At 36.0% G+C, this 26,847-nt stretch overlaps 1 pseudogene across 1 annotated transcript in view; it reads right to left on the bottom strand.

Moving 5' to 3' along the window:
• LOC148947501 (heparan-sulfate 6-O-sulfotransferase 2-like) overlaps positions 1-26,847 on the bottom strand; it is a 142,353-nt pseudogene that overhangs the window by 61,365 nt on the left and 54,141 nt on the right. The window contains exon 4 of the transcript XR_016142366.1: positions 91-260. The product of XR_016142366.1 is annotated as a heparan-sulfate 6-O-sulfotransferase 2-like (transcript). The remainder of the gene's footprint in view (positions 1-90; positions 261-26,847) is intronic.

Below are 26,847 nucleotides of genomic sequence, written 5' to 3'. Positions count from 1 at the left end.
TATAAACCTGTAACAATTTGAAATAAAGTATACTAAATCGACATCTACATCCACATATTCAGTAGAAAAACTGTACATTGAAATACTTACTGTCTCCCTCCAGTTTTCTGAATATGGAGCAATACAAATATGTAATTTTTTCTTACGTCAAAATTAACACTTGGCACTTCTGATGAATTTAACAGGGGATCATCTGAACCAAGCCGAAGAGAATTAATGTGACTTCTTAAATCGTCAGATGCGTTTGCAATTCGATTAGTCTGAAATATCAACAGTAGAAAAGGTAAAGTGAAGGGGCAGAACTTTAAAGAAAGGAGATGGTAGAGGCTTCCAGGGGCTTTTTATTGATCCCTCCCCTCTGAGCAAATATCCTGGGTTGTAAAATATTAATATTAAACTAGAAATAAAATACTCATCAAATGACAATTTCTGTATCAAAGTGCAACGCTTAGAAATATCAAATAAGAAATGCCAAATCTGCACACGTCCATTTCAATAAAACTCCTTCTCAGGTGCCAGCTGACAGTCCCATGACCTGTGCAAACTAAAAAAAACGTCACATGACATTCCCATGCCTCCAAGCCAACTAAGCCCTTTGTCAAGAGAAAACTAAGTGCCATGCTCACTTTAAACAAAAAAAGTGACAACTGATTATTCTTTTGCTCTTGTAAATGTTACAAATAGAGCCCTTGGCTAAACACAGCTCTGAAAATATATTGCTCCGTCCCTGGAGGTTTTAGTTAAAATATTACCAATTAGGCTTTTTTTGCGTACTAGTAGAGAGGAAAATATACTGATGGATACGTATCTTAGAAAATCATTGTTTTTCTCTTTATTCAAAAACCATGAAAGTTACCACGGAATGCTAATATTCTGGCTGGACCAACAGGTCCAGCCATGACCTACAGGTACAGGTCGTTGTATATTTAAAACCGTATTGTGATTAGTTTTATTGTTTACAGATTTGGGTCAAAATTTAAGATTACGATCATAGTACACAAATTTGACACAGCTAGGAACTGTCAGCTCTACTCTGCAAAATCTTTTTTCCTATAAATTTTTGTCAATATTTAATATGCTTAAAATTCATATAGTTTTGTCCAAGAAAATACAGTAAGTAGATTTGTCTACACTCTTTTACCCAATAAAAAGTAATTTAATAATTGTAAGTATATTTCATAGGCAGCGCGCTAGTGGTGCCTAAGTAAAGAACGATGTGGGCACAATGTGTTTTTTTTTTCTCTATACCCGGACACTTCGTATCGAAGGAGTTGTCGCTGAAACTTCGAAAAGGGCTCATTCAATTGGAAATTGGAGTGGCTAGTGCCCTTTTTAATAGTCGAAAGTGATTGGAGGGCAACTAGCCCCCCCCCACGCCCATCATTTTCCCACAAACATCCAATCAAAATTTTTAGATAACCATTTTGTTCAGCGTAGTTGATTTCCAGATAGAAAATATATTTTTGAGGAGGACACTCCCCCAGAGCCCTCAGGGCAAGAGTTTCAAGTTATGCCCTGGGGGCATATACGATTTTCATAGAAGGCGTTCTCGTTAAAACTTAAAAACTGGCTCATTCGGTTGGAAATTCAATGAGATAGTGCCCTTTTTAATAGTCGAAAGTGATTGGAGGGCAACTAGCCCCCCAGCTACGTCCATCATTCCCCCAAACACATCCAATAAAAATTTTAATAGCCACTTTGTTCAGGGTAGTTGATTCCCATATAGAAAATATATTTTGAGGGGGAAACTCCCCCACAACCCTCAGGGCAAGGGTTTTAAGTTATGCCCTGGGGTCATATAAGGTTTTATAGAAAGCGTTGTCGTAGAAACTTCAAAAGGGGCTTCATTCGATTGGAAATTCAAAGGGCTAGTGCTCTTTTTAATAGTTGAAAGTGATTGGAGGGCAGCTAGCCCCCCTTCCCCCTCCCAAATGCAATCAAAATTTTGAGATAGCCATTTTGTTCAGCTTAGTTGATTTCCAGATAGAAAATATATTTTTGAGGAGGACACTCCCCCACAACCCTCGGGGCAAGGGTTTTAAGTTATGCCCTGAGGGCATATAAGAATGATGTTGGTACAGTGTACTATTTATTATTTTGTCCTTTAGAGCAGGGCACTTTATATGGAAGGGGTCGTCGTAGAAACTTCAAAATTGGCTAATTCGTTTGGAAATTGAGAGTTCTAGTGCCCTTTTAATGGTCGAAAGTGATTGGAGGGCAACTAGCCCCCCAAACAATTCCCCCAAACAAATTGGATACAAATTTGGAGATAGCCATTTCGTTCAGCGTAGTTGATTTTAAGATAGAATATATGTTTTTGAGGAGGACACTCCCCCTAAACACTTAGGGCAAGGGTTTTAAGTTATGCCCTGGGGCATATAAGGTTTTTATAGAACGCGTTGTCGTAGAAACTTCAAAACAGGCTCATTCGATTGGAAATTCGAAGGGCTAGTACCCTTCTTAATAGTTGAAAGTGATTGGGGGGCAACTAGCCCCCTCCCCAAGCCCATCATTCCCCCAAACACATCCAATCAAAATTTTGAGATAGCCATTTTGTTCAGCGTAGTTGATTTTCAGATATAAAATATATTTTTGAGGAGGACACTCCCATACAATCCTTAAGGCAAGGGTTTTAAGTTATGCCCTGGGGGCATATAAGGTTTTTATAGAACGCGTTGTCGTAGAAACTTCAAAAGGGGCTCATTCGTTTGGAAATTCAAAGGGCTAGTGCCTCTACCCCCACAACCCTCAGGGCAAGGGATTTAAGTTATGCACTGGGGGCATATAAGACCGATGTTGGCACAATGTATTATTTATTAATTTTTTCCTTTAGAGCAGGACACTTCGCAACGAAGAAGTTGTCGCAGAAACTTCAAAAAGCGCTCATTAAATTGGAAATTGGAGTGGCTTTTGCCCTTTTTAATATTCGAAAGTGATTAGAAGGCGACTAACACCCCTTCCACGCCCACCATTTCCCGAAACAAATCCAATAAAAATTTTTAGATAGCCATTTTGTTAAGCGTAGTTTATTTACAGATAGAAATTATGTTCTTGAGGACAGTCCCCCACAGCCCTTTGGGCAAGGGCTGTAAGTTATGCCTTGGGGCATATAAGTTTTTTTTATAGAAGGCGTTGTCGTAGAAACTGTAAAAAAGGCTCATTTGATTGGAAATTCAGTGGGTTAGTTCCCTTTTTAATAGTCAAAAGTCATTAGAGGGCAACTAACCTGCCTCTCACGCCCACCTTTTCCCCAAACACATCTAATCAAAACTTTGAGATAGCCATTTTATTCAACCTAGTTCTGGAAATTAGGTCTTTGAGGATGACAACCCCGCAAAGCCCTCAGGGCTAAGGTTTTAAATTATGCCCTGGGGGCATATAAGGTTTTTATTGAAAGCGTAGAAACTTCAAAAGGGCTCCTTCAATTTGAAATTGAAAGGGCTAGTGCCTTTTTTAATAGTTGAAAGTGATTGGAGAGTGACTAACCCCTCTCACGCCCATCAATTTCCCAAACACATCCAATAAAGATTTTGATATAGCCATTTTGTTCCACGCAGTTCAAAGTTCAGGAAAATATACATTGGATCAGGACACTCCCCCCAAAGTCTTCAGGGCAAGGGTTATAAGTTATGCCCTGGGAGCATATAAGGTTTTTATTGAAATCTTTGTCGTAGAAACTTGAAAAAAGGCTCGTTCGGTTTGAAATTCAAATGGCTAGTACCCTTTTTAATGAACGAAAGTGATTAGTTATATTTTTTGTTGTTGTTGTTGTTTAGACCAGGGCCCTTCGTATCGAAGGAGTTGTCTTGGGAACTTCCAAAAGGGCTCATTCGATTGAAAATAGAAAGGGCTGATGCCCTTTTTAATAGTCGAAAGTGATTGCGGGGCAACTAATCCCCCTTCCACTTCTATCGTCCCACGCCCACCCTCCCATTTTCCAATTAGGTTTAAAAAATAAATTTTTCATTAAGATTAAATCAGTATGCACTGTGTTAATGCTAATTCCCAATAAGGCATCTCAGCAGTATCCCAAGAACAACCTGGGATAAAATGTTGCAACTTTCGGGGCAATTTCTGATTTTAAGATTTAACCAAATCAAAAGAGCATAAGTGTATCCAAGCTATCAATGAAATCAAACATATTTTTTTGTGAAGGGTATCAAGTTCTCTATTTCAAGTCAGCTAGAGGAGGTATCAACGGAAATTAAACCCAACTATTTGTGTCCGGATTTTTAAGAAGGTGTATATTGCTAAAAATTGCTGAAAATTTTTCTCCAGCATACAAATAGCAGGCCAAACTAAAAAGTCTTAAAAAACTAAAAGATTTAAAGTATTATTTTCTTTTTCCCTGAAAAGACTATGTAAATATAAAACAAACACAAATTAATTAAAGAAAATTTTTTTCCACAAAATATGTTTTTCAAAGAAAAGTAAAGAACTCCATTAAACAAAAAATTAGCAAAAATAAAATCAAATAATCTACTAAGCGTGAAACTACCACAAATCAGCATCAATAAATAAATGAAACCCAAAACGAACAGAAATTACAACAAATAACCGAGTCAAACTCAAAACGAGCAGAAATTAACATAAGTTGGGCGCAAAACCCCTATACCTTCCCAAGGCCAGAACAAAATTTGCACTTTACTGAAAAAATTCAAATGAATGTGCATTGTCAGTTTAATATACATATACTGATATCTAGTAATCAAAATGTTAATATTATTTGATTTATTAAAGTTATAAAAGTAAAAACATTTATATTTTTCTCAGTAAAGTTAAAATTTTGTTCTGGCCTTGGGAAGGCATAGGGGTTTTGCGCCCAACTTATGTTAATTTCTGCTCGTTTTGAGTTTGACTCGGTTAATTGTTGTTATTTCTGTTCGTTTTGGGTTTCATTTAGTTGTCGATGCTGATTTGTGGTAGTTTCACGCTTAGTAGATAATTTGATTTTATTTTTGCTAATTTTTTGTTTAATGGAATTCTTTACTTTTCTTTGAAAAACTTGTTTTGTGGAAAAAGTTTTTTCATTAATTTCTAAAAGATATGGATTTGTAAAACAGGTTCGTCCTAACATTTTTACAAGTGTATTAAAACCATATGCCCTATATTCAAAAATGATTACTTGAGGGTTCTTGCGTTTCAACCTTTGATTGGCTACAAAGAAAAGACGAGTCAATATAAATAAAGGTTGAATTTAAAGTGTTTTCACTTTGCTAGCCGAAAGAGAATATTCCATTTGGTGAACATTTCGATATTCTTTGAAAATTATGAATTTAAAAAGCCTTTTTCCACAATAGATTTTTTTTTTCAAAGAAAATTTAATAGCTACATCAAATTAAAGACGAGTAGGAATGAACTGGAATAATAATTCAAGCGTGAAAGAACCATAAATCACTCTATAACTTAATGAAAAGTATATCCCCGAAAGAAAAATAAATAACCAAATTAAGCTTAAGACAAGCTAGCATTTACACGGCATATCCTTTGCTTCTCACCGCATTTCTGAGTGACTTCATATGGCTTTTCATTTTAGAAAACAGAAATGTTTCTCTACGAGATAGCGCTTTTTATCGAGATATCGAGAATCGAGATATCTACGATTTATTTTCCAGAGATCTCTTTAAAGATGCCCTCAATCAAAACACAGTACATTTTAATAAAAAGGTCTCAATTAAACTAGTGCATAAGCGCTTCTTTTGTTTATAGTGCAATATATTTTTTTTGCCAATTTTCTCATGTTTACAAAATACGCCTATATTGGCGTATATTTTTGAGGGGTTGAATGGTCAAAATGCCCAAGTGAACCTTACATTTTCAAATTTTTGGTCAAAAAGTGCCTATTTTCCTTTTTTTGACCAAATTATTTTTTAATGACAGAATTTTTTCAATCCATCTGTTGAATGTAATATGAAATTATTCATTCTTTTGTTTTTATTGTCCTCTAAATTTGAACTTTATTCTATATCATGGTTGCAGCGGCAGCTGCAACCTAGTAAAGAGCGAACCAAAGCCCATAGTAATCAAAAGTTGAAAAAAGTGTTTTTAAAAGAACTTTCTGGTGAGAAAAAAAATGCCATTTGACACTGAATCAGGGATGATAACTATTGTTTCGGTTAATCTTATAAGTAAAAGTTTATTACGAAAAGAAATTTATGGTAATTTCGAAAAAGAGCCTGAAACCCCTTGAAAATGGTATCAAATCGAAATAAAAAGTTTATCACTGGAATCAGCATGGTCGAGAACCTTTTGGAGGATAATTACAGTTCCCCACCTTGAACACCAATAAAAATGACCTTTTTGCATAGGTAGCACTGATGTGTCTCCCTTTTTTTCTTTTTTTTTCAGGGCTAGCGGTTTACCAGACATCATAGAGAGATTCTTAATGGCTCAATAGAAAGTTGTTTCTCACATCTACGTGCTTTTTGTAAATTCCACTATCTGCAAGTGCCATATGGCACAAAAATGGCACATTTTGTGCCATTTCTCAAGGGGGGGGAGGCTAGCGGGCTACAAAAACATCTTATACAAATGTTTAATAGCTAACATTAAAGCTATATCTCATATCTACGTTTTATTTATGAATTCTACAACCTGCAACTGCCAAATGGCACTATAAATAGCACTATTGATGCCATGTCTTAAGTGGAAAGCTAGGGGCTAGTGGGCTGCCAGAACTTCTTAGAGAGATTTTTAATGGTTAATTTGAAAGCTATTGCTACGTGATTTTAATCAGTTTTGCCATCCGTAAGTGTAAAATAGCACAAAAAATGGCACCTTTTGTGCCACTTCTTAAGTTTAAAAGTTTCAAAGTATAAAACGGTACCATTGTAATAATTGTGGTCCAAAACCCTTAATTGGAGATTTACAGGGAACCCTCACCGTATACTCCCCCTCCCAGCCCCCTTAGTAAGTCTCATTAGTCCGTTGGAAGAATTCACTATGAACTCTTTAAAATTTAGGAATGGTAGCTATTATTTTGGTTCGTCTTAGAAGTAGAAGTTTATTGCGAAAAGGAATTTATGGTGATTTCGAAAAAAAGGCCTGAAACCCCATGAAAATGGCGTCAAATCGAAATAAAAGTGCACCATTGGAATCAGCATGGTCGATAACCTTTTGTAGGATAATTACAGTCCCCCACCTTGAACAACAAGGAAAATCACTTTTTTGCATGGGTAGCAATGATCTGTCTCTCGATTTTTTTTCCCTTTTTTCTTTTCTAGGGCTAGCAGTTTACCAGAACATCATAGAGAGATGCTTAATGGCTCGTTAGAAAGCTGTTTCTCACATCTACGTGCTTTCAAAGGCGGTATATTTGCATAAACGCTAATCTGGAACATATTAGGAACTGTAGTGAATCACTATTTTGTGTTTTTTTTTTTTAATAGTTAGCTTGTTGTATCATTTATTATATTGAATCATGAATCTACGCGCTATATCGTGAATAATCACTAGATTTAGGTAAAAATCACTAGTTTTAGAACAGAAATCACTAGCTAGAAAAAGATCACTAGGCAACATAAAAAATTACTAGAAATAGTGATAAATCACTAGGGCTGGCATGCCTGCTTCTCCTGCACACTCCCTTTATTAGAATATTAGTGATTTCTTATTATATTCAATGTTTTGAATGATATTTTGTTTGAAATTTTATTTCTTCAGAGAAAGAAGGGGCAATTCTTTATGGCATCAGTGGCTGCCTTAGTAAATATAATCAAATATTCAAATAGAACAAGCTATCAATATAAATATTTTCCATTCAAAATCTGAGGAAAATAATAACAGACTTACTATTTTTTGTTGAAAATCAGCCGTTGAATCCATGGAATTAATTTTTTCTTCAATTTATGTACTTATATGTACCATATGAGCTAGTTCAAAATAAGAATGATGAATTGTTGAAAATTCAGTATTCTTATATGACATAAGAAATATTGTATTCTAGGAAGTATTTTCAGTGCTAATTGCTAAACGTCTAAATGTTACCTACTTTCTGCATATTCTCTAGGAAGTGTTTTCTGCTATTTATCAATTGTTTCGGCGAATAGCTGATATAAGGGGGAAATGCAAGTTTTTGATAAGCTGAGTAGGGAAAGAAAAATGGAAAAACTATTTATATTAAAAAAACAATAAAAAAGGTAGGATGGTACATAGGATGCAAATTGTTACATTATTCCGAATAAATAAAACAGATCATGGCAGCTTTGTTTCTGCATTAAATTTTAATAAAACACGAACAAAGATTAATTTAAAAAAAAACAAAGTTTTTCCGAGGGAAGTAAAGAGTGAAGTTGAAACTTAAAACGGACAAAAATTATTACTTCACAGCCTATTTAATATATATTGATATAACTAGCATAAATAAACCAACTAATTATGTTTCCCTATGCTTTTAGGATTATACAAAACTAGCGATATACTGAAAACACAAAAGTGAAGCATAAAAAACAGGATTATTGATTTAAGAGTCAAAATGAGTATGTATCCTAACAACACTAAACGAATCTATAAAGCTTTTTCATAGTCTTACACCAGTTTTGACATTATTAACTTTCAGTATACAATTAAAAGTATCTTAAAAACATAAGCGTAAAACTAAATATTTTTTAATAGCCGCGAAGTAATTGAACAGCATACAGAAATATGGGATTGATTTGTCAAGTAGAATTGTGCTCTCATCAGCTATTATACCAATAGTGGGTAATGTATAGTCTTAAATTTTAAGAAATATGCTTTAGTATCACTTGAATTGAAGATCAAATAAGACATAATATGAACTCTGGAAATCTGATTATTTCTCTCTATATAAGAGTGAATTTCAAGCTATGATGCAAATTCTAAAGCTAGTCTATAGTCTTAATACTATCAATAAGGCCTTACTTCGAACTTGTGTACATACTAATCATGACATTTCCTTTTAAGAACCCAAACGAGAGCCAATCACTGGACTGAGCTATTATGAAGAAGTGACACCAAATTAAACTTTGCAATAGCTCCTCCTCATATTTCCGATATAATAATCAATTTTTCCCACAAATCAGGGGTTTACCCATGGGTACAAGTCTTTCACTATTTTTATCAACTTTTTATATGGAATTCATTCAAATCTCTGCTCTGAAAAATTTTCCTATGAAACATCGGTTCTGGGGTCGGTTTGTGGACTTAACTCCTTCTTAACTCATCTAAGTAATTTTAACTCTAACCTTCACTTCCTTTTAGAGCTAGAACATAAACAAAAAGCTACTATTCTTGGTGTCTTAATTTTTACTAAGTATCCTGGCCTCGAATTTTATATTTATAGAAAATCTATACATAACCATAATTATTAGTATATTTCCTCAAACAAATCTCCCTGCATAAAAAGAAAAGTTTTTATTTCTTTGGTTTACCGAGTAATATGAATATGCTCAGAGCCTCACATAGACTCAGAATTGAACTGTATTAAGGACATTTTATTTTGTAATGGCTACCCTATAAAAATACTTGAGACTATTATAGACAAAAGACGAAAAAAGGCAGAAAAGAATGCATCAAATCCACAAACCCCAACAGATACCTTCCCATTGGTGGATGATAAGAAACTTTTCACTGTTCTACCCTACATTCCAAAATTGAGTGACAAATTGAAAAGAATCCTTCAAAAACATAGGCTTAATGTCACCTTTAAGAATTCAAATATTACACAGAACTTTTTTAACAATGGCAAAGATAAAACCAGCCCCATTCTAGGTAGTGGTGTTAATAGAATTCCTTGTTCTTGTGGCTGCTTTTATGTTGTTAGAACCAACAGCAATTGGGGAAGAGGTTATCTGAACATAGGTCCTCAATCAACAAGGCCATGAGGTTACGCCAAAGGCCTGGGGATTTTGATTCCGCCTTGGCGCAACATGTGTATGAGAGTCCACACCATTTCATTTTGTTTGACGAAACCTCCATTGTTGCCCCCGTTAAAGGTATCACGCAAGTTTTCAGGGAGGCAGTTGAGATAAAAAAAGCACATTCACCAAAAGGTAGCTCTTAATAGAGATGAAATAAAAAAACAAGTTTTTTCTAACTGAAAGTAAGGAACGACGTTAAAACTTAAAACGAACAGAAATTATTCCGTATATGAAAGGGGCTGTCCCCTCATCAACGCCTCGCTCTTTACTATAAATTTTTTTATTGTTTAAAAAAAATAGAGTTGTGAGAAAGTCAAACTTTAGCGTAAAGAGCAAGGCGTTGAGGAGGGGACAGCTTTCTTTAATTAATACAGGTTTTGATTTTGGCTCACCGTGCATGAATAATTAAAACAAAATTTGTATATTAATTTTACTTTTATTTGGTTAAATGGCTTTCTCGAAACTTGTTGAATTTTATTTACGAACGTTTTATTAGTAATAAATATACGTAACTTATGAATTAACTTACGTAATGAGCTTCCATATTCATATATTTTTAATACGTATATTAGGAGGTTTGCCCCCTAGTAAATACCTTGCTCTTTAAGCTAAAGTTCGAATTTTGTTCCAATTCTTTAAAAATGACCCCTTAATCACAAAGGCCGTTAATTAGAATAAATAGCTCTTATGAAAGTACTAAAAAATCTTTGGCTTAAATTTTTCAATTTTTTCACTGGTTGTTAATTGTTCTCGTTTTCTTCCTTTTTCGCGATTTTATGTTTTATGTAAAATAATAAAGAAAATCCTAAAATGGATTATTGCTTTATCTTAAAAGGGATTGACCCTAATAGGGATTGATAATATTTTGATTCTATAAAAAGTAATCTTAGTTGGTTTACTTTTACGGTACCATAGTCCTATATTATTTTGTGTTTTCAGTAAAGCGCTAGTTTTGTATAATCCTAAAAGCATAGGGAAACATAATTAGTTGGTTTATTTATACTAGTTGGTTTATTTAACATATTAGTATATATTAAATAGGCTGTAAAGTAATAATTTTTGTCTGTTTTAAGTTTCAACTTCGCTCTTTACTTCCCTCGGGAAAACTTTTTTTTTTTAAATTAATTTCGCTCTTAGGCTGGATTGCACCCCATCTTTATTCATTTTTTGATTTTCTCAAATGTGCACGTAGAATTTGTTGGTCATAGTTTTAATGGGGAAATTATGATTTTATTTTTATAATGTCGTTTCTCAATTTCATTTCAAGTATACTATAGGCAGAATCTCCTTACTCTTCAAATTTTAGGACACCATATGATTTCTGAATACAAAAGCATCCTTTAAGCATAAGTGAATTGATTCTCAACCAATCGATTAATCAGTCAATTTATTTAAAGAAAACGGAAAAAAAATTCAAAACCTTAGATCTCCCCCCCTCCACATTAAGGCTTTTTGGCCTGTGAGGGTGGGAGAGTAAACATAAAATTAAATAAAAGCTCTAAAATCAAACAAAAGGCAAGAGGAAAAAAAGAAAAAGAAAAAAATAATTAGACAACAGAAAAAAATGCTATGCAGGTCAAAATAAATAAATTAAACAAACGGAAAGGGAAAGATAAAGGAGAAAAGTAGAAGGGATGAGAGAACTAACTCTCTAGTAATAAAAGGTGGTTTTTTAGCTCTTTTTTAAATTCGTCCATAAGAATGACAAAGGCGAATTTTAACCGATAGGAATTCCATATGGACGTACAACCAACAACAGGATTAAAATCTGATCTTATGATTTTTGTTTTATGAATGCAAATATTCATGTCATTTCTGAGAGAAAATGAAACACAAGATTCCTATGGTAGTTCAGAATTTAAAAGATATAACAGTTTGAAGAAGTTAGGGTGGAGTCCATCAAAATACATAAAAATGAAACAAGATGAAAGAAAGATATAAGTAGATATGGGGGTACCAGCCCCGTACGAACACATGTGCTGCCATCTACAATTTGGTCTAACGCTGACAGGTTATAATTTATTCAAGGATTATCGATCCACGAACGGGTCAATGACCCCTTTTTTCAAGGTCGATTTATTTTTTGTTTTCAAGTTTATTGACTCCGGGGTGAAATTTGCACAAGCGCATTAACAGTGGGGGGGGGGGAATGTATTGATCTATAACTCGTGACGAGGCACGATATATGGGCATAGACTCCCTAGGGGAAATGGATTTCTGAGAAATTGATTGCATAATTGAAGGGGAAATGGATTTCCGAGAAATTGATTACGTAATCGAAGGGGAACTAAATTTCCGAGAAATTGATTGCGTAATCGATTGGGAATTTTATTGATCCGATAACGGGAAACAGGATCACGTGTCTCCTTCTAAGCCAATCAGAGGGCTGATTACATATTAGCGGAAGAGGATTGCAGAGAATATAGGGGAAGGATTTTTGCTATAGTTTTTTTTAATTAGTCTGTGAATACAATTCAAAGAAGTAAGAAGAACAGTTTTACTTTACTCATTTGGATATATTTGTGTTGATGATGATGAGTGGAATGTTTACCCTATTAGAAGTTGATAGTGGAGTTGGTAGCAATAATACAAGAGTACCAAACATTGCGGTGGAAATCACGAGAGGATCACGAGTTTGTCTGGAATGGGATAAAGTATATACAAGATATGTGATATCCTTGAGCAAATTTAAAATGGAGGATCAATTATTTTTCGCTGCAAAAGTTGATATAGCAAATTTGAATAGACTTCAATGTGCTTTAAGTGCATTAGTGAAACATATCGAAGACAATAAACTGTATCGCTAATTGTACATGCTTAGTATTATTGTTGTTGTAATTATTCAATAAAATTGTTTCGAAATCGAAAATGTTCCCTTTCTTTTTGTCAGGTTAGAATAAAAGGGCTAACGATTCATGGTCAGTCTAGAGGTCAGCAGTCAGAGTGAAAGGATTGAAAAATGAATAAATTTGAGAAAGAGATAATTAGATCGAATCTAGTGTTTATGGAAAAACATTTGATTTTGGATGACGATTTTCTCGAGTTATCTCTGCAACGCAGGATATTCTCTCGGGGAACACTTGACAATATACTGAAAACTGATTCTCCCCCAATGGACTATTGTATGAAGCTTTGTCGATGTGACTCAAATGCTTATACTCAATTTATTGATATATTAATTGGAACAAAGCAGAATCATATCGTGGATACACTTTTGAAAACATTGCCAATGGATTCAATGTAGATGGCTCCCCTCCACCATTCGATAGAGGTGAAGTCACAGATTTACTCCTCTCTCATTTCTCCACCATGAATTTATCCGTCGGCAGGACGATCAGTTTCGTTTTAGCTGTGAGACAGTCAAGTGACATTGTAAACCAAAAAAAAAAAAAAAAAATGTTCTACACATGTCCATTATGAATATACACTCTTGGCAGTTGGACTCAATGTGAGAATTGTACAGTTATTGATGACTATAGTGAAAAGTGCAAATTATGTAATCCTTGTAAATTACATAGAGGCTATGCAGTACAAATTAAAGGATGTAATTCATGTCTTGAGGAGATTTGTGATTCTTACCCTAGAGGAAACCTGTGCTCCAATCGTCACTATGATAAATGTGATCAGTGGGAGAATACTTACCCCACTATGATTGGAAAAAGTCCCAAACTTGATTTTAGTTTATTTCTACGAGATTAGTATCATCGTGGATTTCAATTATTATGGGAAGAGTAGTCAGGTCTACGAGTCAACTGTTGGGGTAACAAAACAATTTAGTTTCTACGTCATCGTTGTGACGACACTATCTATTATGACTATAAACCAAGTGATTTTTATTTAGCAGTTACCGAATGTGATTCACCATTTGAAAACCCTGTATGTGATATTGCTTCAAATAGTCAGATTGAAACTCGTGAATTTCATAATATGAATGTAGATAGTATCATTGACTATACAAAGAGATATGACAAGAGTGAAGTTACATTATACTGTAGAAAATGTGACCCTGACTTTGAAGTCAATCAAGATCAATATACAGTAAATCCAAATGATTTACTGGCATTAGTGGTTCACGACAGTTGCCTATACATCGAAGAAGAAGAAATCTAAAGTTAAGATTTAAAGACATTGTTGTATATATATATGCATTTTATTAATAAAAAAATTTACAAACATTTTTTAAGCACTTTACTCTTAGGGCACTGAAATTTATACTGTACAGGTCTGAGAGGATATTTTCCACTAGAAAGTCGTTCAGACGTGGATTGTCAACATAAATGTTAAAAAACTGCTCGTAAGTATAGCCGCGACATCGGAACACAAAATATAGTAGTGTATGGAAGCCACAGCTTTTAGTTGTTAGATCCTGCACTCTCCTCCGATTTTGAATAATAGTTTTTCCCCTGCTCTCAATATAGTTGTTGATGTGGGGTGTGTTGAATTTATAGGGTAGACCAAGAGGATCAAAAAATTCAATCGTCGTCTTCATTGTTTGAAAGATGCACAGCCAATGACCCGTCAGCACAGTCGACGGACTGCTATTAACAATAATCAAGGTATTGTTTCCACTTTGAATTTTCCGAAGAGAGTCCAAGGGCAGACAATAGGAGTTTCACTGGAACACATAGGGATCCTTATTAAATACATTGATTATTTGACTTGTGTTCATGGCACCAAGTCTAGTAGAATACTGCCTTCGGGAGTGATTTCCCAAAAATTTTCATGTCGATTTAGAGAGATGAATGCAATACTCTTAGACAATGGGTCGGATACTCTAAACGCACATTCCCCGTAAGTATTAAATTCCTATCCTGCGTTCCACACAAATTTAGTACAATGATACCATGCGTTTTAGCAAACATATCTTCGGTTATACAATTTTCAAATAGTTGCGAATCATGATCCAGGGTTTGCATGGTCAACTCATACAATGTTCTATAGGATTTATCAAAGGATAGATTGTACAGTGGGATGCCGTTTACTTTGCACACAAGAGATGAAAGTCCAAACATTTCAAATTTATGTGGACATCCAGTCCACGAACCTATTGCACTAGCGCTTTTTACAAATGCCAAAGCGAGTTTTGACGGAATTTCGCTATGGATAAAGGATGAGTCGGTGAAGGTGCTTGACCCCATGGCAATATGACGTTGATTGGTGAGTGAATGAGGAACAAGTGGTTTAATATTATTTCCACTGGGTCTCAGTTTTTCCACTGCCAAAGCAACAGAACTCATGACTTGTTGTTTGCGTACATGAAGTATTGCCGAGATGTGGGAGAGACTTACATTAGGATTGGTAGCAAGTTTTTTTCTCAATATGAAATTGGATGGTGCAAGCGTCAGTTTTATATCCACTTTAACATTGGGTGGTAGCCATTGGGGTATATTAAATATTTCATGATATATTTTTTCAACTAGATGTAATTGACTAGTTGTAGCATTTTTAAGTGCATCTGTACTATCAGTATTAGTAATATATTCATATCCATTGGAGGTGCCTCTCAATTGCTTGTATGACTTGGGTGTCATCAGCATGGATTGTATATAGCTTGTATAATTTGAGAGATTGTTGTTTGTGCTCACCAGCGTGCCATTGATGTAGACACTGATTTGACGAAATAAATTATGTGATATACAATTTTCATAGGATATTCCATCGGCCCGAATTGGCATTGTACTGTCGGATTTTCGAACTTTCATTCATAAATCTATAAATGTCGAAGACATGTCCATAAAGTAGTCTTCATTGGAATAAATTTGAAAGTGGATATTATCGGAGAGGGGTTGTTAAGGATAAAATTGTTCATAGTATCCATGGTTGACACTCACATCAACATTTTCAGCATTAAATAGATTCAATGAGGCCCTGATTGAAGGTTGATAATCCTTATGCGGTAGGTAGGAAATCTTAGGAAAAGAAATCTAGTTTCGATCTAAGAATTCTCTTCCTGGGGCTTCTTCTTCTACTAGTGCTTACACTACGTGTCGGCTTTTTCTTTCTTTTCTTTGACAGGGGTGATGTCTTTCGTTTCCGACCTGAGTAGATACTGATGAGTGATGCATTGTTTCTCGACCTTTTTAAACCTTTACCATTTTGTTTTTATCTCTCGCCAAGGGTTCGCTTACTGGACCTAAGATTTTTCGTAGCACTTTTTTTAAAATCCTTGCCAGAGCCCCAATCGTATAGGGTAGAGGATACAAAATCTGTCGCAGCCGGTACAAGATTTTTTCTAGCCAGTGGTAGTGAAGAGCGAAACGGCTTAGCAAACCAACTGCCAAGACCATAGCCAGACATTATAGTACGTCCTTTGTAATAGTCCATTCCATTGCCCTGTTGTCTTGGGCCACGAGTATTAACATAGCAGTCTATATCAGGACAAGTGAATACCACTTTTCTATTAGACATCTTGTTGTTGTTGAACGATGGGTCGAAAATGGCATGTAATCACATCCAAACCTTTTGAAATTGCTATGGGATCACCTAATTCAGTTTCATAGTGTTAACTGATAGAGTTCCAAATAGGAAGTTTTTAAGGTAATATATTGAAGATGTTTTATATTGCAGTGGTGAATATGTTCGTGATTGGTTTTTCGTTCAAGAACTCGTAGGAGGGGAAAATTTGAGTTACTAACCCGGGATGTTTCAAAAAATAAGGCGTAGAGAAATATACAAGTGTTCGTGGAGAAGGCAGGCGGGTAGTTTGAAAAAATGAAATGGGTTTTCCCAGCCCTTTTGCAGTCTTATACATTCGGTTTAAAGCCAAGAAAGTCTCTTAGGTTATCACTGAGAATAACCCCTTCATCAGCAATGGCTAACCTAACGTTGATATTATCCTCCTCTTGTTAATAAATGAATTCTCCTTTTTTATGAGCGGAAATTCTTTTATTAATAGAGCGACATAAATCATTCATACAGGTGAGTTCCTCGTAGGGTAATTTAATATATGGATAATCCATCCAATTGATCTTTTGAATTTGTTCTTGATCACTTGAGGATGTTGGTGGCGGCCAATCATAGGGTCTAATTTTTATTTCATATTTACGATCTTTTTTCAGGATGTCGTAGGGATTTTTGAGAATACAGTCGACAATAGCCACTTCATACTTTCCGTCGTTGAATTTGATGGTGGGGGAGAGTTTCGTCCAAAAATCACTTGTTCTATTCAGGTCATTGTAGAGAGGATCAGAAACATTGGACATAAAAGTCTTATAGAAATTATTGGGCATTGTTAATATCTTCAACACTTACCCAAGAATCAAAATCTGAGTTGTTTCCTAGCCAGCAAACAAACAACTGTCTCTGGCCCCTACGAGTAAGGCTCTTTAATATATTTTCAATATGATTAACTGCGCTAGTGTTTCTAACTTTTTTTAGTTCATATTCATAAAAAACGCCGAGAATCTCATCATCTTTGGTGTCTCGCAGTCCATATGTTGTGGGTTCGGTGTCCAGGATTTTGGACACTTTAAAAAGTTCAGTGCTCCATAAATAATTCCCCTTTTCAAAAATATTGGTGGTTCTATTAATTCGAACAGTATCACTAACATTGAATTTCATCTCTCCATTTTTTTTCGTTGTCATTGGAGTATTGCTTTAGAAGAGCATCCAATATATTTTCACTGTAATGAACTTCCCAAGAACTTGAGTTGGACAATGATCGATGGGGTCGATGGTTGTATATCCGCATGATTTTATCTAAATCATGAATAAAATCATATTTATTTTTTAATGTACAATATCTTGAAATTAATAGACGAATTGTTCTCATTAATTGTTCAGCCAGTGCAGTCTTTATTGGGATTTGATTATGATAACGTGCAGTATTACGTTTCAATAGAACCTTTTGCACATGGGGATTAACAAATTGGCTACCGCGATCCAATTGAATTTTCTATAGCAATTCTGTTCAAGAATACTCTCAATGGCCTGAGCAACTTCAACTCCTCTCTTTGATCGTAATGGGATGGCATATGCATAGCGACTAAAGACACTGATTGCCACCAGAATATATGTTTAGGGTGCATTGTGACGCCGTTGAATTGCATCTAAAGTTAAAAGATCCGTTTATATTAAATGCAGAGGGAAAAAGGCTTTAGTTTGTCGATATTGTTTGCCACGAAGCCTGCTATTCCGATGCAGTGTGTAACTCAGTTCATTCTGTAGATACTCTGTTACTTTTTTTTTAATGTGCTGCCAGAGACAACTTTAGAAAGGGTCATGGGGTAACTTAGACTTTCCCACTTCGACAATATTTTCATAGACACGTTTCAGAACTTCAATCATTTTGAACGCAAAATGTCCACTCCCCTTGTGCACACTGGAGGGTGTATCAATCCTTCTTCGCTTTTGACTAGCATCCACAGGTGTTATAAAATCATTGCTGCTGCTGCTAGTATTTTCAAATAATGATTCTTCTTCTTTTTTAAATGGTGTTGGTGTTGGCGTTGTTGGAGGACTATATTCTCTTAGTTTCCTTAGAATTTGTTTATTGCCAATAAGACTTTTGGGGAATTTTGATACACCTAGAAAGGTGTATAGATTATTGTCAAATAATAAAAGTCCTTTACGATTCGTCACCATATCACAAATTAATCAACTAGATTATAACTTTTCCCCTGAATTATAATTCTTTTCCCTGTGCTGTCAACTTGAACTTGATGTTCATCACCACCAGTTTCCAACATGAGATAAGATAATACTCTTTTACTCTGTTCTCAATAGGTTACTGGCAATAGGTTTCCAATTTTCAATACAATTGAATTCAATTCTTTCTCCTTTGATTGCACTGCTGCTGCTGCTGCAGAATCTTGAGGAGATGTTTCCTGTTTATTGGGATCGGTGACGGTAACAGGGGCGGGTCTCTCACGATAAGGTCTATGTTTGTCCACACGTCGCAATGCATCTTGAAGTAAAAGCAGTTTTTTGTCATCAGCAATATTCTCATCATTAATGAATTTGCTTAGATTGTCTTCAAAATGTTCCACGGGCTAGAGGACAAGTTCAAATGGTGTCAATTTATAGGGTTTAGCCATTCTCTAGAGAAAACTGTTTACAAGTCCTGCAATTATTGGCAGTAAAAGTGTAAAAAAGCTACCGCCCGCTTGAAGGAGACGATTTCTTGCAAAAAATTTGCCCTTGTTTTTGCAAGTCAAGGCGCGTACAGTGGAATGATGTTGCTTTGTCTGTTGTCTAGCTCCTTCTGACAAGTGTACATTGCCCTCAGTTAAATTTAAACAAAGTTCTGATATTAGATTAATGAAATAATTGTCAACGATATGTTTCAGCATGACATTGCTAACTGGAGGTTTTAAAGTACTTAAAACAGAAAAAAAATGTCGTTGTTCGTTTAGTTTATGCGGTGACCCAATGGCAACTACCGGCTTTTTTTACTGTTCAATAGAAGGCGTACGGTAATTTAATTGTTAAAAATGACAGGGACTACACGTAGATCCTCGGGTGTGCTCTGATTAAGATCTAGCAAAATCTAGCCGTAGGGCTTATTTGTCACCTGAGTGTACTCTGACAGCAGAAATTTAGGGGCGCCGGGGTATATTTGCTTATTGAGAGTTATTAGCGAGCTAGAATCACGAACAACTCGGTAGATAATATAGATGGTGCAATTCAAAGCAAGGGTTCGCATAAATTTGCTCTGATGAAACAGATTGTGTAGAACTAGGGCTTTGGAAATCTGTTCATGATGAGAGCGAACGGTGAACAGCAGTAGCATTTCCTGTGAGAAACTGTTCAATGCATTTAGCCAAATCATCAATAATCATCCACGAATTCGGTTCAATACTATTGAAAACATCAAGTCCCCGTATGAACTGTATTGTTATGGTTGTGGCAATAGCTTTTATTTGATCATAGGACTCCTGCCAAATACTGTAGCAATAATAAATTTTCTTTGGTTTTTCCAAATAATTCTATTACAATTTTGAATTATTTTAGCTAAAAGTGTTGTTTTCCCAGACATTGATGGACCACACAGAAATGATCTAAATGGCGTTTTAAACTGATAGATGTTGCTGCTGCTGCTGTTGTTGACAACAGCCGGGCTACAATTAACTGTAAATCATACGTGTCCAATGAATAAGTAGTAGTAGTAGTAATAATTTTCCCATAGATCAATCTAATCCATTAACAAGAACAACAAAAACAATATTTCATGGTCTTTTATTCAACATGAAAACTCTATTTGTTCAACATGAACAAAATAAGATTGACACTTGTGCAACAAGAAAAAAAAAAAACAACTCACACTTGTTCAAACATGAAAACTCTATTTGTTCAACATGAACAATGATAAAAAACACTTTATATACAACATTTATTATAAAAAAAAACACTTTTGTTCAACCATGAACAACAACAACAACAGCAACAACACTTATTGTCTTAAAAAAACACTTTTTGTACAAACGCACACTTTTTGTACATTAGCACACGCACACACACACTATTTGTACAACACATGAAAAAAAAAACTTGGAACACTTGGAACATGAACTTAAAAAAAAAAGCACAGTTGAACATTTAAATTTAAAATGGGGTCCCCCCCCCCCCGGGGCCGAGGGGCCACAGGTGGAACCCCCCCCCCCCCCCCCCCCAGTAGCCACGGGGCCGAAGTCCTGCCGCGGGCGGGACCCCCCACCCCCGGGGCCACGATGGAAAAAACTGTATACAATAGTTGTCGTCACTGCTGCTGCTGCTGCTGCTACAGGTTAGGTTGGGTTATGGTGGTTAGGTTAGTTAATTTATGAAAGGTTAGTGGTTAGGTTGGGTTAGGGTTAGTGGTTAGTGGTTAGGTTAATTTATCCAGACCAAGTTGATTGCGATAGTCTATGCATTCAACCCGGTCTGAAATAAGGTAGTGGCCATGTGGCAGTACACTTACACCATTCTCGAGCACAAAGACTTTGTCAGATATATATGGCATTGCATTCTTTTCCACTCTTGCAGCATAAATTTTATACAGTACAGAGCGAATTGCAAGAACTTGTGTTCTCGGCACTTAGTTACTCTCTATACGGTCTTTGTTCACGCTAATGTTGAAATTGCTATTAACAAAATGTGTAGGAACTCATTTACACACCTGCTTTACATCCCTGTTATGTGTTTCTACGCAATAAACTTTAGGACCCAGGAACATCCCCCTGGATATCAAATCACTCCCCGTCTCTGATTTTAATATTAGTAGTTGGTTGGGGGCTTGACGTTTTACCAACTCGGAGAAGAGGGACAGATTCCAGTTAGGGAAATCCATCCACGAGCTGATGTGTCCCATTTTCTAAGTCCCACAATAAATCCTCGGTTTTTACTTTTAACAGCAGAGAATCTTTATCCTCATAGTGAACTTGAGCCTTCCCCTCCCGTGGCCATTGCACCTTGCACACATTGTAAGAAAACGACGACTTGAGCTTTTTGGAAATTTCAAGTACTGAACTACCTCCTGCTATATTCTTGTTCAGTACCACATTTCTCTTTTTCCTGTGTAGAAGAACCATGCCAGCCTCTATGCTCGTGAACGTTGTAAAATTGGGGTCGGCAATAATTAGTGCACACTCTTGAGGGTCAGTCACGACGTCACAGCGAAATCTGTTGCGGATGCTTTCACACATTTTGCCAAACGCTGAATTTAGAATGAGTTTGTACATTTCCTTCCCTACTGTACTGTTTGCCCGAGAACCTTTATCAGCAAAAGTGTCGATAAACGTCTTTAAAAATGGTTTCTGATTGAATTGCAGGACCCTATGTATTTTGGTGATCTTGAAACCATTGCTCACCATCCAGTGCAAAATCTCATGGTGAGAAACGATATTCACTTTAGGGTCCAAATCAGCAATCAGTTTTGCTTAGAGGGGGTCCAGTGCATCCCCATATCCTCGACCAATGATCGATTGTAGGGGCTCAGTGAGTCCCTGCTCACGGGTCAATTGATACAGGGAAAAACAAAATCTCTGACTGAATCGTGAAGCGCCAGTGGAATGTGCCCGTCAATTTCAAAGAACCATCCTTGTGGCCCATTGTCCTTGACAGTGGTAATGTCGGGGAACTCACAAGGATTCTCAAGCCATTGACAGTTCCCACACGGCAAAGAGTAGTGAGACATTGCCGAGGGGTACAATGAGTTCATGTCCAAGAACACTGCATTTGACTTTGCACCGGTGTTGCTGTTTTGTCCGTTTGGATCGGTTGTCAAGACACGATCCCCATGAAAAACATACCCACCCCATATTGATCTTTCTACAAAAAGGTGTTGATCCAAGTCGGTGATTAGACCTATTTCCTCCCTACTAATTTTTAAAATCAAGTCCATCACCAAATGTGGTGTGGAAAAATAATAGCCTATATCTAGTCCGAACTCTGAATAGATTTGGTCTGTGTTATTGCAGACTATTTTCTAGCAGAGTTAAAACGTCACTGGCCAAGTACAGTCTACAATAATCCCACCCATTTTTACATTTCCCCTTAGACCAAACCTTCTTGGCAAACTCATAGTCCTCGGCTGTTCATTCACTGTTGGTGAGTGAATTCTAGAAAGCTTCAATTGGAGGTAGTTTTATCTCACTTAAGCGAGCGCCAGAACAGTAATAGTCGTATGCGTATACACCTTTACAGGTCAATAGGTCATACATTTCACTGTCTAGAAAATGCTGTTTAAGCAAAGGAAAACTATCAGAATTGTCACTTTTCTGCACTTGAATCAATTGACTCAATGCCTTGGAAAAAAAACTAAAGGAATCTAAAAATCTGATTTTATTCCAGCACATATGCCCATTATTTATTACCTGCCATTTCAGCTCGAGAAGCACCAACTTCTCGGCCGATTTGGGAATGATGTTATAGGTAAATGAATTATTTACCCATGGACTATCTACTCCCCCTCCCTCCCTGTGCATACCTGCCAGTGCCGGTAAAATAAATTTCAAATCATAATTTGAATTATGAATAAAAACTGGAATAAAAACTGCTGGCTAACGTTTAAGTTACACGATTGATCCGCTACCCCTCTAAAATTACTACCCCCAGAGGATATTTCCTGCCACAAGTGATTATGGTCTCTGACTTTCTTCTTCCCCCCTCTTTTCTCTGTAGTCCCCTTATCCCCCTCTTCAACCTTCCCTTACAAACCCAACATATTTTTTGATTTTTAATCGCGAGACGATCCTCTGCAGACAACACCATAGGGTAATGCGTATTTCTCAAACGAGAATTAGTACAATTGTTGGTGCCAATTAATTTAGTTAGTGCCTTGATCATGAACTCTCCCTCATCCAGTGTTTCTACTATTTCTAAAAACTGCATAGTGTTAGAATTGTCTCTTTTTGCGTGGGCGTAGGACATTGCAATAACTTGATGCTTTTTGATTCGGTATGTAAAATAAGAATTGTTCACATCCACCATCTTAGCCTGCTAGTTCAACAAGATGTTACTATAGTAAAGGAAGGTGTTTTTAAACTTTTTAAAGCGCAAAATAGTTCTATCTCCTAAAAATATCTCCAGCGTCCGATAATCATATTGTCTAAAATGTTGCATCTAATTTCGCAACTTTATATCGCAACGAAATTGTGACAGGCATGTCGGACAGTAGAAACGTACCCCTAGATCCCTACCACCCCCCAGAACTCTACTAATGTCTGTGATTGGGTTACAATGGCCAATTGAATTGGCTAGGTCACTAGATGGTGGTGTGTATAACAATCAAACCCAGTGTTTAACCAATTGAAAAATTGAAAAATTGTAAAAGAAAAATTGTTCCCCGTTTTTTGAATCAGGTCAATTATCGTATCCAGGGGGGAGGGGCGGCCGGAATGTGCCCGGGGGTTCGGGAAAGCGCTGCGGGGCCCGCTGGCCCGGGGGCGGGTCGGAGGGGGTATTAAATAGTAGAAATTGAGGGGATTGTTTGAACAAAATCAAAACCTTCTATGTCATCCTTTTGATTTTCGTTAAGTTGGAACTTTCAGAATATATATATAGAGTAGAGAGAAGTAAATGCTACTGCTAAGCAGCATGTTTTTTTTTAAATAATAATAATCCAATTTTTTTTAAAAACAGTTAAAAACAGTCGGGGGCGCCCACCCACCCAGAGTCTCAGGCAAATGACCCAAAAATTTAAAAAATTTGTGACAAATTCAAATTTTTTCAGAATGTGAGGCTAAGCTTTGGCAACAAATAGATACTAATGGAAAGATGAAGGTGGCTTTAAACGATTGTTTGACTGTTACTTCAAGCAAGTTTATGATCCTATGTCAGTTTTACATTATTTTTAAGACCATTTGCAGTTGTCCACTGTTTGTCTCTTTTTGAATTCCTGATCAGAATGCATATGACTCTGAGCAGGTATGCCTTTCCAAAAACTAACCTGACAAGTGTGTGTTTAATAACAGAGTCATGTATACTCCTATCATTTACCTGTGCCTCAGCCATTTAAACATTTGCCTCTCAATTACTTTGGACTATCTCTCTTGACTTATCTCTGTCCTATAGTTAACCAGCCCAGTCTTCACACAACCTATACAACCTATTGTAACATACTTGATAACTTCAATTCAAAATCACTTGTTTTTTAAAATCACTGTTTTTAATTCTTATTTTATTGTACAATGTCTGGAAATGAGAAGAAAAATGGTTCTAATCAATCGTTCGACTACTGTAGCCGTAATTGAACAATGACTGTGATACAACTTTGTACCATATTTTAGTAGAGTTCTCTTTACATTTGGATTGATAAATTCATTCCCTCAATACGTCTGAGTTTTTCTATAGGAATCTTAGGTAAGTTCTAGAGCAATTGTAATATACTCGCCACGCTAAGAATCCAATGGAATTGCATAGGAATAGCGAATAAGGATATTAATCACAAATAGAATATATTTATAGGGTCTATTTTACCGTCGTTGCATCTCATCCAAAGTCAGAAGAACAGTTTGCATAATTTGCAGGGGAAAGAAGGCCTTAGTTTTTCGATATTGATTACTTTCAAGTCTATGATTTCGATGAAGAGTGTAGGTGGGTTAATTTTGCAGATAGCCTTTTGCTAGACTATGTTTGCCATTTAAGGAATTGGAAAGTGTACTGAGTGCATTTAGCCTTCCCACCTTACAAAAATTTACATAGATAGGTGTCAGAGTTTCATAAATTTTGTATGTAAATGTGTAGTACTACTACTACCAATACGTCCAATAACTTTGTGTATATTAATGGTGGCAATACGCTTTCGTCTACCCTCTCGAGTTGAATCATTACTTCTGCTTCTGCTGTAAGTTGATTTAGGCGTACTTTTTGTCATCATTAACGTTTTAAAATAATCTATTTTAGAATTGTCGTCGTCATCATCATTTACTAATGTCTCTTCCATTAATTTTTTATAAATGTTTCTGCTAGTCACAAGTGCTTTGGGAAAGCTTGATGTAAGTAAATTTATCAGGAGACTGTTTCCACGGATAGACTTCTCTCACGATTAGAGACAAAATCAGTTATTTGAGCAATGTGATTGTAAGTGTTGCTGTTGCTGTTGCAACCGAGAGTGATTTGATTAGTTGTAGTATCAATTTGAACATTGCTGTTTTCATTCAAATAATTTAACAATGTTCTACTCTGCCCCCGATAGGAAACTGGTGTTAAATTTAATGTTTTTGATAAATGACCTTTGAATGGTGACGACGACGACATAGCCCAATTTGAAATTGAATTGTCTAGCTCTTGCAACAATTCCTTACCTTCAATATTCACAAGACTGATAGGTTTAGCTCGATATGGTTTTTGTTTGTCAACCTGATGAATAGTCTGTGAAAAATTAAATGTTTCTAAACATTGAATATGCTGCTATCCTTAAGGATTACCCTTAAAGGCTTGTATTTATGATAGAGCCTCAACAAATGCAGTCAATTTATATGGCTTAGCCGCTGTTTTTCTTATGACTGAGATGGAGGACGAAGATGATTGCTAACAAGACCGACCACTATTGTCAACCAAACTGAAAAAGCTTTCCCCCGCCAGAACCAAATGTTTTCTTCTCTGTTTTGACTATTTTCCTTTTAGACAGAGGAATGACAATGGATTGATGTTGTCTAGTCTGTTTCCAAATAACATCTGACAGCTCAACATTGCCTGCAGTTAAATATAATCATAGTTCGGAAATGCGTTTAATAGATTCCCGATTTACATTGTTGAGTGTGGCCTTCCTAGGCCGTAGTTTTGAGCTACTCAACACCGAGAACAAATATCTATTGTTATGTGACTTCTTCATAATCAGAGTTTCAACTAGTATCTTTTCCCATCCCTCACCTGCAGATATGCAGTTATTTCACGATCAAATGTATTACTAACCACACATAGCTTTTCAGATGTATTTTGAATCAGGTCAATTACAATGTATCCATATGGCATGTTTGTATTCTGATTGTAAGCTGAAAGCAGAAGCTTAGGCAGGCCCTGATAAATTTGTTTGTTTAAAGTTAAGAGGTAACTTGAGGCATTGACAACTTTTTACACAATGTACTGAGTATTGTTCAGTGCAAGAGATCGCATACATCTACTCTGATGAAATAGATTGTTTACGACAACTGTGACGGAAATTTTTTTACGATGAGAACGTTCATTAACCCATTGAATCATTTCTTCAGACCATTATTCTATTTATTTGGCCAGACAATCAATATTTAGCCAAAGCTTTACGTAAATTGAATTGAATATGATATTCTATCTCTTGATAAATCTAACTTAGGGTTTAAAAGCTCTTATTCGATCATATGACTCTTGAAAAACTTTATAGTAATAATTCCTCCCTGCCACAGATATTTTACCACGATTCTGAATCCTTTTCATCAAAAGTGCCGTTTTCTAACTCATCGACGGCCCAAAGAGAAAAGCTCTAAATGGTGTAATGTGCTTAATACATTATCTATGTTTCTCTCCCTCCTTGGGTTAGCCCTGGTCCCCACCACCTCTCCCCCTAAAAGGGCTC

The sequence above is a fragment of the Artemia sp. Qi Xiang Cuo genome, chromosome 10 (genome assembly GCF_049724085.1).
Source record: "Artemia sp. Qi Xiang Cuo chromosome 10, ASM4972408v1, whole genome shotgun sequence".
NCBI lineage: Eukaryota > Metazoa > Arthropoda > Branchiopoda > Anostraca > Artemiidae > Artemia > Artemia sp. Qi Xiang Cuo.
This window is presented reverse-complemented; position numbering and strand designations above follow the sequence as displayed.